Consider the following 11732-nt stretch of genomic DNA (forward strand, 5'->3'; position numbering starts at 1 on the left):
ATCAGAAGCTAGATAGATATCTGAGTACAAAGAGCTGTGTCTAAAAAATAATTTTGGTATTTTGAGAAATGCTCCCAATCTATCAAGGAGTTATCACAGAGTACTGTTTAATCTCACAAAAGATTGGTGATGCATCATTGCATAACAGTTACATTCAACTGATGTTGTTAACATCTTTTGCAAAATGTTTGCTTGAGTTTCTCTACCTTCATTAAAGATTTCATTTTGTAGGTGGGTGAAGAAGTGTAGTCAATTCACCTTGGTGTCTGCATTCAAATACGTAAGTAAAAAAGCTTAGCTTTAAAGAATGTTCTGTTTGGTAAAAAGACATGTGGGAATGGACATTGTCACATCCTAGGTATCCCAGCAGTCCATTTTCTGTTTGAAAATGATGGGAACTGACAGTTGTGCTAGATGTATGTCATGGCAAGATTCTGGATCTCTGGAATATACGTATTGCAATTTCAGTGTGTGCATCACAAATTCTCATCATGTCTGCAAATGACAGACCTTTCTAATTACTAAAGAGAACTGGGTTCTGTGGAGCTACATATATCAGTATGAATGCCATTTATTATTCCGCAGAGCCTGTAAAAGCAAACCATGACATTCTAATCCAAATGAGTTTTCATTTACTGCATCCTTGTTTCAGTAAAACAGAAGCACTTAACTGCATCCTTAGGAATACAGCTGTGAGTACAACCTTGGTATGTCACAACATCTACAGCATCTGATAACACTTAGAATCAAATCAGAAGAGCGAAAAGAAAACCAGACACCAACTTCTATCTCCTGATTTTCTCCCTCCTCCCTTAAAGGCTGGACAGAAGCCTTCACAGGAATCAAACACCCTCCTTTTGCCACCTAAATAGTCACCAAAATTGTGTCAGCCCAGAGAGTCAACACTTACTGGATCATATCCAAGTCTAATGTTGCCATTACTGCATGTTCACAGTCCCAACGGAATCAATAACTAATTATCCTTCTTTTGACCAGAGGTTTGGAGACCCAATATTATGCTTGCATTGCTGACCCGGCTAAAATCAAGTAACACTTGAAATCCTGCAGATGCTGGAATCTGAAGCAATACAAAAAATTGCTGGAGGAACTCAACGGGTCAGACAGCATCTATGGAGGGAAATAAACAGTCGACGTTTTCGGCCGAGACCCTTCATCAGGACTGGAAAGGAAGAGGGCAGAAGCCAGAATAAGAAGGTGGGGGGAGGGGGAGGAGCTCATGCAGGCAGGTGATAGGTGAGTTCAGGTGATAGGCGAGTCCAGGTGAGGGGGGAAGGTAGTGAGTGGGGAGGAGGAGAAGATGTAATAAACTGAGAGGTGATAGGCAAAGGGCTGAAGAAGGAGGAATCTGGTGGGAGAGGGCAGTGGGCCATGGAATAAAGGATGGAGGAGGGGAGGAGAGGAGATGGGCAGGTCATCAAGGTGGGGGAAGGGAGCCACAGGAATAAGGGAGGACAAAGGAGTGGGGGGGGGGGAAGAAAAAGAAGGGGTGGGGTTACCAGAAGTTAGAGAAATTGATGTTGAAGCCATCAGGTTGGAGACTCCCAACACAGAATATGAGGTGTTGTTCCTCCATTCTGCGCCTGGCCTCAATGTAGCAGTGGAGGAGACCATGGATAGAGGTCAGTATGGGAGTGGGATGTGGAATTGAAGTGGGAGGTCCTGGCTGTTGAGGCGGACAGAACAAAGCACTTTGCAGCATAGAAGTTATACCAGTATTTACATTTATGTCTACTGTCTGGTAAACAACTATTTCACCAACACTTGAAGAAACTTTGATCTTTCCTTTAACATAATCTAACTTTTTTTTAAGTTTGCTCTGTTAAGTAATAAATTTTGTTTCCTTATGTTCACAGCTGTGAGATTGCTAAAGTCTGTTTTCAGGATACAGATTTTCACTCTTCCCATGCCATGTTCTTCTTCCTGATCTCTGTGAATTCCTTGTTTCTCTGACAAATATTCCCATTTTTCCATATAGTCCATTCCCTCCCTTGTGCGGCCGTTTGTGTTTTCTAGACCTCTGGTTATCATTCTTGGCTCAGTCTCCATGATGATTTCTGTGGCATCTTATGTTACCTCATCCACCAAAAGTAACAGGCAAATAATTCTGATGGGGCCTCAGACCATAAGACCATAAGACACAGGAGCAGAATCAGGCCATTCGGCCCTTCTAGTCTGCTCCGCCATTCAATCATGGCTGATTTTTTTTTTCAAGCCCATTCTCCCGTCTTCTCCCTGTAACCCTTAACCCCATTTACCAATCAAGACCGTATCAATCTCTGCCTTCAATACATCCAATGACTTGGCCTGCACTAACCTCCGTATGAAGAAATTCCTCCTCATCTCACTTGTACAAGGCTGTGCACTTGGATCCTAGACTGTCCTACTAAAAGAAACATCCTCTCCACATCCACTCTATCCAGGCCTTTGAGTATCCAGTAGGTTTCAATGAGATCTCCCCTCATCGTTCTGAACCCCATGGAGTACAGGCCCAGAGACATCAATAGCTCCTCATACGTTAAGCCTTTCATTCCTGGGATCATTCTTGTGAACCTACTCTGGACCCTGTCCAGGGCCAACAAACCCTTCCTCAGATACAGAGCCCAAGACTGCTCACAATGTTGCAAATGGAGTCTGACCAACTCCTTATAAAGCCTCCTTGCTTTTATGTTCTAATCCTCTTGAAATGAATGATAAATGACAAAATGACTTTGCCCCCTATTATCTTTGGTGCAAAGGAGTACATTACGGAATGTCAGTAGTTTTGCATTTTATATTGAACCCACGACCCCCTAATTTGTGTGGCTGGGTTACAAGCTGCCTTTACCAAATGGCCTGATGCCACAATTTTTGTCTTCAGTAATTTCATGCAGCTGTGTCACTTGCAAACTAACCCATGTCAAATCCTACTCACCCAATAAGAATTTTCTTATGATATAGAAGGAGGCCATTTGGCCCATCAAATCTATCAAAGCAATCTCATCAACCCTATTCCCCCTCTGATTTCTTTGTAACCTATTCTCTCTTATATACCCATCAACTACTCCCAGTTCTCCAACCACTCACCTACACACAAAGGATGATTAACGGCGGCCAATTAACCAACCAACCCGCATGTCTTTGGGATGGGGGATGAAATTGGAACAGCTGAGGGAAATTCGTCCAGTTACTGGGGGAATGTGCAAACTCCATACAGACAGCATCGGAGGTCAGGATCGAACCTAAGTTGTTGGAGCAGTGAAGCAACAGCACTGCTAGCTGTGCTGCTGTGCTGCCTGCTCCACAACCCCAAGGCATTGATTTCTGAATCCTTGTCCTCGTGATTTTGATTTGATTTCACTCCATCTCTAAGTCCCTTCCAATTCTGCTTTCCCAACTTGTACTCTCAACACTTTGGAGTCAGGCTATCTGTTCACTTGCTCGCTCCCTCCACTCTTTCTGCCATTCGAGGCACATATAGTAAGCTTGTTCTCTAGTATTCTTCCAACCCCTTCCCTGCGCCCTCTCCCCCCCCCCCCCCCTTTATCTCTACTTTTATTTTCATTGGGAAGTGGACATCACTGGCAAGGCCAGCATTTGTTGATCATTCCTAATTGCCCTTGAGAAGGTGGTGGTAAGTCATCTTCTTGTTGTCCTACAGGTGAAGGTGCTCCCACAATGCTGTTGGGTAGGATGCCTGAGGGTTTGGAACCAGTAATGACAAAGGACCAGTAAAATATTTCCTTGTCAGGATACAGTATAACTTGGAGGGGATCCTGCAGGTTCCTATGTGCAAGCTGGCTTTGTCCTTTGTGGAGGAGGTCATGGGTTTGGGAAATCCTGTTGGAGTAGCCTAGGTGAGTAACTGCAGTGTACACACTGCAACTATTTTGGGCCAGTGATGGGAGGAACGAATGTTTTGGGAGGTGACAGGCTGCTTTGTCCTGGAGGATATTGAGTTTCTTGAGTGTTGTTGGACTTACACTCATCCAGGCAAGTGGAGAATACTTCACCACATTCCTGACTTGTGACTTGCAGACGGTGGAAAGGCTTTGGAATATCAAGGGGTGAGTCACTTACTGCAAAATACCTAGCCACTGACCTGCCTTAGCAGCGACAGTGTGTGGGTGGTTCTATTATGTTCCTGGTAACCTGGCAGTGAGGAAGTCAGCAATAATGTCATTGAAGGTCAAAGGAAATGATATGTCTCTTTTGCTGGAGATGTCTTGGCACTTCGAGGCTAATTATTACTTGCCACTGTGTAGTTCTTGAATTAATGCTGTCTGCATGTAGATATAGGCTGCTTCTTTTGCTGAGGAACTGCAAATAGTTAAAATATTAGAGAACATCCCCACTTTTGACCTGATGATGGAAGGAAGATCAGTGATGCGGCAGGTGAAGTTGGTTAGGCCCAAGACACTGTCCCGAAGAACTCCTGTAGCAATGTCCAGGGGCTTGGATGATTGATCTTTAACAACCACAGCATTCTGCATAACTTCAAAAACCTCTTTAAAACTATCAATCTCATGTTAAGTTAGCCCCTTCTAATTACTGCTCAGCGTCTGAATTCCTCCAACACCAGCCGTTGCTTTGTGAAATACTTTTGGACATTCTGTTATGGCAGCGGTATGAGATAATTGTATTACCAGCAAGGACCTCCGGAATCTGGTTTAAACATTAAGGTATAGTTAATTATTCAATATGGCAAAAAACAGTTGTTTGCCTGGACAATGAACTTCACCCAGAAGAAAGTACACTCACAAGTTCTCATTTTATAGGTCTCATTATAATTCCAGAGATAAAGCATTTTATCATTTATTCTTATATAGATTTTTTTCTCCAATTTTCATTTCTAAGCTGCTGTACACCATGTGTATTTCACTTGAAGGTGAAGCTAGACAGTAAGGCACAAAGTGAGCCCTTAGAATTTGTCCACAATATCCACATCCATTTATGGGGTGAATTGCATCAGTTGTTAACTTGGGGGTAGCATTAGTACATGCACAGTGAATGTCTGACAGAAGTATGTAGAGTAGGCAGATCAATGACATCAGTATTACCATTTCACATGATATCTTTTAATAACAACATTTAAAAGACATTTGAACAGGTACATGGATAGGGCAAATGTGACTAGTTCAGATGGGCATCTTGGTCACACGGACGAGTTGAGCTGAAGGGCCTATTTCAGATCTGTAAGGCTATGATTCTATGACCCTCCTAACCTCTGACAACTGAACACTCATTTAACAGCAGCAAGGACACCCAGAATGTGAAGTTAGTTATTGGTTGGCTGCTTCTTGCTCTTCTACAAGTGTACGGTGCTTTCCAAAAGCCCACAGAGAAAGGTGTGACTGGTCTGGAAGGACCTTTCAATGGTGTTTGGGATTCTGGATGATTCTTGGGCAATAGTAGGAATTAATGTAGACAGGGGAGTTTATTCCTGGATTATTACATTGGAGGGGAAGTGAACTCAGACTAGCAAAAAGTTGGATTTTGTTGAGATGGAGGTTCACCTAACTGGGGCTGAGAAGTCACCTGATGCAGAGGCAAGGAGTTTGGAGTCAGAGTCATACTTTTCGCAAACAGACCCTTCAGGCCTTCGAGTCTATGCTGACCATCAAACACCCATTAAATGTATCAATATATGTAATCCAGAGAGATGTGAAAAACTAATAAACTACTTCACATTTTTTATTCTTTATTGACTACAATAAATCTCAATAATCCAATATCGGAAAATTTGGTGATGTTTTCCGTGCTCCCTCTAAGCTCACCAGGGCCCCACTTCTTGTGGTCCCTTTGAACTAATTGGGTTCAATGGAAAATTTATTTTAATACAATGTAACATCTAAAAAAAAGTGAATTGCAAGGGTGTTGGAATATTAATAGAAATAACAACCAATAGTCTGGAAAATCAGCCAGTCCAGCAACACCAAGTCCCCAGTGTGCAGATTATCAGAGTTTTACTGCAGTCATTAGATTGAATCTGGATCTAGTAAGACAAGTTCAAGTAATTTAATTGAAGCAATCAGCAATCAGGCTCAATAAAGAAGGATATTTGGAAATGCCAAAGGTTTTCAAAATGCAGGATCAATAACTCCACCTCTTCCATGGCAGATGAACCAATGAACCTTGAGAACCCACCAATGCCTGATTTAAATATTTAGAATTTGGAAGTTGTCATTGAGTAATAGATTATAGTCATGGTTTGCAAAATTAGTTCTCAACAGTAGTATGAGATATTTATTATTCTCTATGCTTTATGAAAAACATAGCACAGCACCAAAGCCAAACAAAGGTTCTCTGTAAATAATGTCTTGTTATTTTTTATTTCCTTAAAATACAATGTGCCATCCCCATTTGAATAAAGCAAAGGCATCCATTCAGCATTACATAATAATGTGGGTTTCAAATGCTAATCTGATTACATTTGTGGATACCTGAACAATACCTTACATATGACAAATGAGAAGAATTATATCATTCAGTGTTACCAGATGGATGAATCACCGTGAGGGAACACCAATTAGAAGCCAGACATGTTCCTATAAAGCAGAGGGGAATGTTGGCCACGATGCTTGTATATATCATTTTGTGGTTTCATTCCAATTCTTCTTAGGCGATCCATTGGGATCAAGGATGACTACCATCTCCTCCAGTTTTGTGGGTACTGAGGTAGCTGATGAAGCCACTGTGGCAACCACAGGTGGGACAGGAAGTGCCTTGGGGGATAGGTGGTTGGGTAGTTTGTGAGATAGGCTGCTCCCTCCATCACATACACAGGGTTTCTGTGTGCTTCTTGAGCTTCTCAATACCACCCTGAACGTTCTTTCTCCACTTTGAGCAGCTTTGGGCCAAGAGACAGTGGGGATGTTTTGTTTCTTCAAGGAGGCTTTGAGTACATCCTTGAATCTTTTAATTTGTCTGCCTGTTAATCTCTTCCCATGTTAAACCTCTGAATAGAAGGTCTGTTTTGGGAGTCTGAGGTCCAGTATGTGAATGGTATGGCCTGCAAACCACAGCAGATTGTGTAACTGGGATCTCAGTGCTGGGGCTGTTGGCCTCGGAGAGAATGCTAATGTTGATTTACTCATCCTGCCAGTGAATTGGAGGATCTTGCGGATATAACGTTGGTAGTCCGGGTCTCCCAAGCACATGATGGACAGGAACCACTGCCAAGTGGGCCATGAGTTTTGTGCCAAGTCTGAGACCTTGATCTTTAAACACCCTTTTCTTCAATGGACCAAAAGCTGTGCTGGTGCATTGAAGGCCATGGTGAATTTCTTCATTGCGTATCTAATGTGGTTTCGGTGTCTGTTCAGATTGAAAGAATGCTGGAAAATGAACTGAAGATTACTTTTTAACACTTTCAATAAGTAGAACTTTTGATGACCTTGGATACAACAGATCCATTACATTAGTTGCTAGGCAACAGTTGGGCTTAGCACTACACCCCCAAAATTGTGAATACTGGATCTCACGGATAAAAGTATGGTTCAACCTAATTTCCAGACAAACTAATGTAAGCATTCAAATAGCAACTGAAAACACTGGAAATACTCAGCAGTTCAGGAGAACTGTTTCTCTCTGTGGAGAAAGAAATAGTTTGTAAATTAGAAGGATGACTTGTAGCTACCCGCACTAACTTGCTCCAAAATTTGGAGAACTAGACAGAAAGATTTAAAGAACCCAAAAAGCAAGTGTGAAAATGAACAAGCCTGTGCAGAAATAAAAATATTGCACATTTCTGATACTAATAGAGCATTGGGAAGTACTTTTCAGTCACAAACACATTGGTCAAGGAATATCCAAGTATGTGGAAGGATTATTAGTACAGTGCTCACTTTCTTTTGGAGAGATTATCTGCATGACTGAATGCCATGAATTCAGAATTCTGACAGTGTTATTCTTTCCCGCCAAATGTTTGGCAATCAATGTACTTTTTCGCTGGAGGCACTGAGATAATCAGTATGAAACAGCATCTTGTCGTAATCTTGTGCTGGTTCATCTGATAGTTTGCTGTATGCTTATCATCTTTCTTAAGATGGCTCCTTTTCTAATGTTAAGATAAGGAATGAATAAAGACAATAAATCTTGGATGTATTATTAGTCAAGAAAATTTGGACTATCTGTGTGTTTAAAAAAAAATCCTCAATCCTCCAGGGGTATTCAAACTATAGCTAAGGACTATATATGGCTTAATGGAACTGGCAAGCTAATCTACTGAGCTCAGGCAGCTCAGTTCTATTTATATTTCTTGCAGGCTTTTTGTTGTCCTTTTGGAATTTCATTGTCCTTTCAATGCACTATTTTCACATTGGTGGATAACTCCTCAATCAGATTGTGAAGAGCTACAAGTAATGAAAGATATGGAAATCCATCAGGATGTTTTGTGCATTTCCTGTCACAATGACATTGAGAACAGTTCAAAATCAATGAATTACTTTAAGGCAAAATACAGAGCAACAGGCACACAGCAAGGTCGTGAGCAATCAGTTAATTGGCTAGATTTTGCTGGTCTGGTATCCCTACGTGGGATTGCTGCTCATGGACCCCTGTGCCCATACTCATGTGGTCTGCACTCTGGGACCCCAAAAGCATAGTTTGGACAGTGACAAGGCCCTTGACAGAGCAGTGAGGAAAATCCATCTCCTACACACCGAAAAGCTATAACATCTGTCAAAGCTTTGTACCCAGCTTTGCTGTCAGTAAAAGCTCAGGGCATTGTAATTGTTTTAAACATCTCTGACGTTGGGACACTTTTAAAGAGTGGATCTTTGTTTCCTGGATGTTATGTGTAAGGCTCATTCTCTCAGTGAATGACTTAGAATGTTGTCTATGTATAGCAACTCAATAATTGAGGTTGGTGTGATCATGGTTCTGGAATGGAGGTGAATAGGTTTGAACAGTTAGTCATTTGTCCTATGGATTAGATACACTCCAGCAGGAAGAACATCAGAGGTGAGGTGCAGTAGGATTGGGAAAGTTTTGGAGTGATAGTAAAGGCTTGTTTGAGACCAGTCTGCGCTGAGATAGAGGAGCTGTTGGTTACGACCACAGGCGGCACTGAGGAGCCATTGGTTTAGGACACAGGCTTGCACACCATCATGAAGCTGATGGACAGAGCCCACGTATGCTTTTGGGAGCAGCACTTCAGTCATTAGGACCCTGGCATCGACTTCCCCTTTGGCAGAATCAGAATCAGGTTTATTATCACTGACTTGTATGTTGTGAAAATTGTTGTTTTGCAGAGCAGTACAGTGCAAAGACATAAAAATCATTATAAATTACTAAATAAACAATGCAGACATCAGAGAGATCCATCCTTACGTACACAGTTGAATTTGTTTCCTTTCTTGAAGATGGTCATGAGTACGGCATCCCTGAGCTGCCCTGACATGCCATCCTCTTTCAATACATGGGAGGTGATGGTGTGGACTTGTGACTGAGATTTCTTGCGTTGTATGAGGGTATCAAATCAATGATAATATGGGCAATAAAAGATTATGGAGATGTTAATTTTCACTTTGTAGAGGTTTGCCACTTGAAGTAACAGGATCTGGATGAGTCAAAAGCCACCCAAGTCAATTGTGAAATACTTTGGACTGTGATCTAAAAATAGTTTGCTTCAGTGTGAACACACCACCATCTACTGGTAAATCTGCATTATGACTTTTTTAAAGATATTAAGTGGGAGGAAGCCAAGGAAACAACATGGCTCTTGTATATTCAATGAAGAAAAATATCTTAACTGTAAATTAATGAATTAAAAATTTATACCAAATCCAAAATTAGTTTGGTAGCTTGGTTAAAGAAAGGAGGGAGAGGTGAAGATGGGGAAGAGTTTAGAAATAAAGTTCCCAAGCTTGACTATGAAGAGAGCATAGTATCTGCGAGAAGCCAGGGTTGGAGGAGAACCAGGTTTTGGAGGATTATAAAATTGGAGAACGTTACAGAGATAGGGAGAAACAGGAAATTAAGGCTTTTAAATTTGGAGGGGTGGTGGGCAGGGAGTCAGTGTTGGAGAGCCATCTTGTGGGTAACGATTTGGCAGATTAAGATGCACAAGAACAGAAAATGCTGGAAAAATACTCAGCAGGTCAGATCTACAAAAGGCTCTATGGAAAAAGAATCAACCTTTCAGATGTTTGACCATGTCAGAACTAGGAGAGAGATGCAAGTCAGCTTTCAGTGGGAGGGAGGCACGTGTAGAACACAGGGAATGTCTGTGATAGGATGAATTGACAGGGCATAATGGGAATAGTTAATTAGCACATTAAGCTACTTGGCTTGTGTAATGAATTGTTAGTTGTGGGACTTGCCCAACAGGCTAGATTTATGTGTGGAATATATAAAAAAACCCAGAAAATGGAAACTGCTAAAAAAGCTAATCCGGTCAGGCCACATCTGTGGAAGGAAGTACAGTCAACATTTCAGGTTGAGAATCCTTCATCAGAGCTGAGAAAGAAAGAAGTTAAAAATCAAGAAGAAATGTGCGGATGGCAGAAATCTGAAATAAACACAGAAAATGTTGGAAAATCTCAGCACGTCTACTTGCATAAGTGGAAAGAGAAAGTCAACTTTTTGCGTCTGCATCACTTAGTTCTGGGATCTGATGAAGTGCTCATCTGAAACATTGTTTCATTTTCCACCACTTTCTGTTCTCTTCACCACCCCCACCCCCCCAAAGTCTTGACAGGACAGATTATTTTCTGTCCAGAGTTTTTCCTCAACTGATTTATAAGAATCTTGTGGCCCTGGAAAATCTTGTCCTGTTTCCTCACTGGCCCATTTACCATACATTTAAACAATGAAATCTGTTGTGTGTATAAGTTAATGGTTACCCATTTGCACTTCATATGTGACTGAGAGGTCCTCAAAAATGAGATTAGACAAACATAAAATACTTCCTTCTTCTTTCCCACTAAATGCTTGAGCTCAGCCTCCACTGGTCTATTTCTGGCATTACAAATCCAATTCCAGGGGAGAAAATCCTGTAATATTGGCTTGAAAGTCAATTTACCGATGCATTATACCATATTGGGGATAGCAGTTGTCAGGGAGAACTATGCAGAAACTAGGCAAATTCCAGAGAGAAATCTAAAATTACTTGGGTTAATAATTGTTTTAAGTGCTTTTGGAGATTTTTTTGTACCTTCAAGAGTCCACACAAACTACTCTTTGCACACATTTTGACTGACAAATATGAAATTTAAAATATTTAATTATGGTACACAAATGTTTTAGGTAAATAATTATTTTAGTTTGTTGACATTTTTACCATGTAGTAATCTGCTTTGCTACAATTGTTCATTTCTTTATTTGTAACATGTGCACTGGTATGCATCTTTTATTGGACCTTAAATTATGGTACAATATACATGAAAGGTTGACTCCAGAATTTGTCTCCAAATCTATGGTTACTTCACCATTCCTTCAGATATAAGCTGCATCAAGAGATAAAAGCAATTCAAAAGCACCACACATAGCAGCTGGAAGAACTTCGCACGTCAGGTAGCATCTATGGAGGCAAAGCAATTCAAAATGTCTGTGTAATAAATCCAAAGAGATTCCAAAAAGCAGGAAACAGAAAATATTGAAAGTAGCTCATTTAATATTAGACTTAGGAAGAAAGTTGTTTTAATGATCACATTATTAAGCTTATAGATCCAGAAAACAGCAACTTAGTGTCAGGGAATCATTGTTTTAGTATTTCAGCAGAAACCTCCATT

Source organism: Pristis pectinata, chromosome 10 (genome assembly GCF_009764475.1).
Source record: "Pristis pectinata isolate sPriPec2 chromosome 10, sPriPec2.1.pri, whole genome shotgun sequence".
NCBI classification, from domain to species: domain Eukaryota; kingdom Metazoa; phylum Chordata; class Chondrichthyes; order Rhinopristiformes; family Pristidae; genus Pristis; species Pristis pectinata.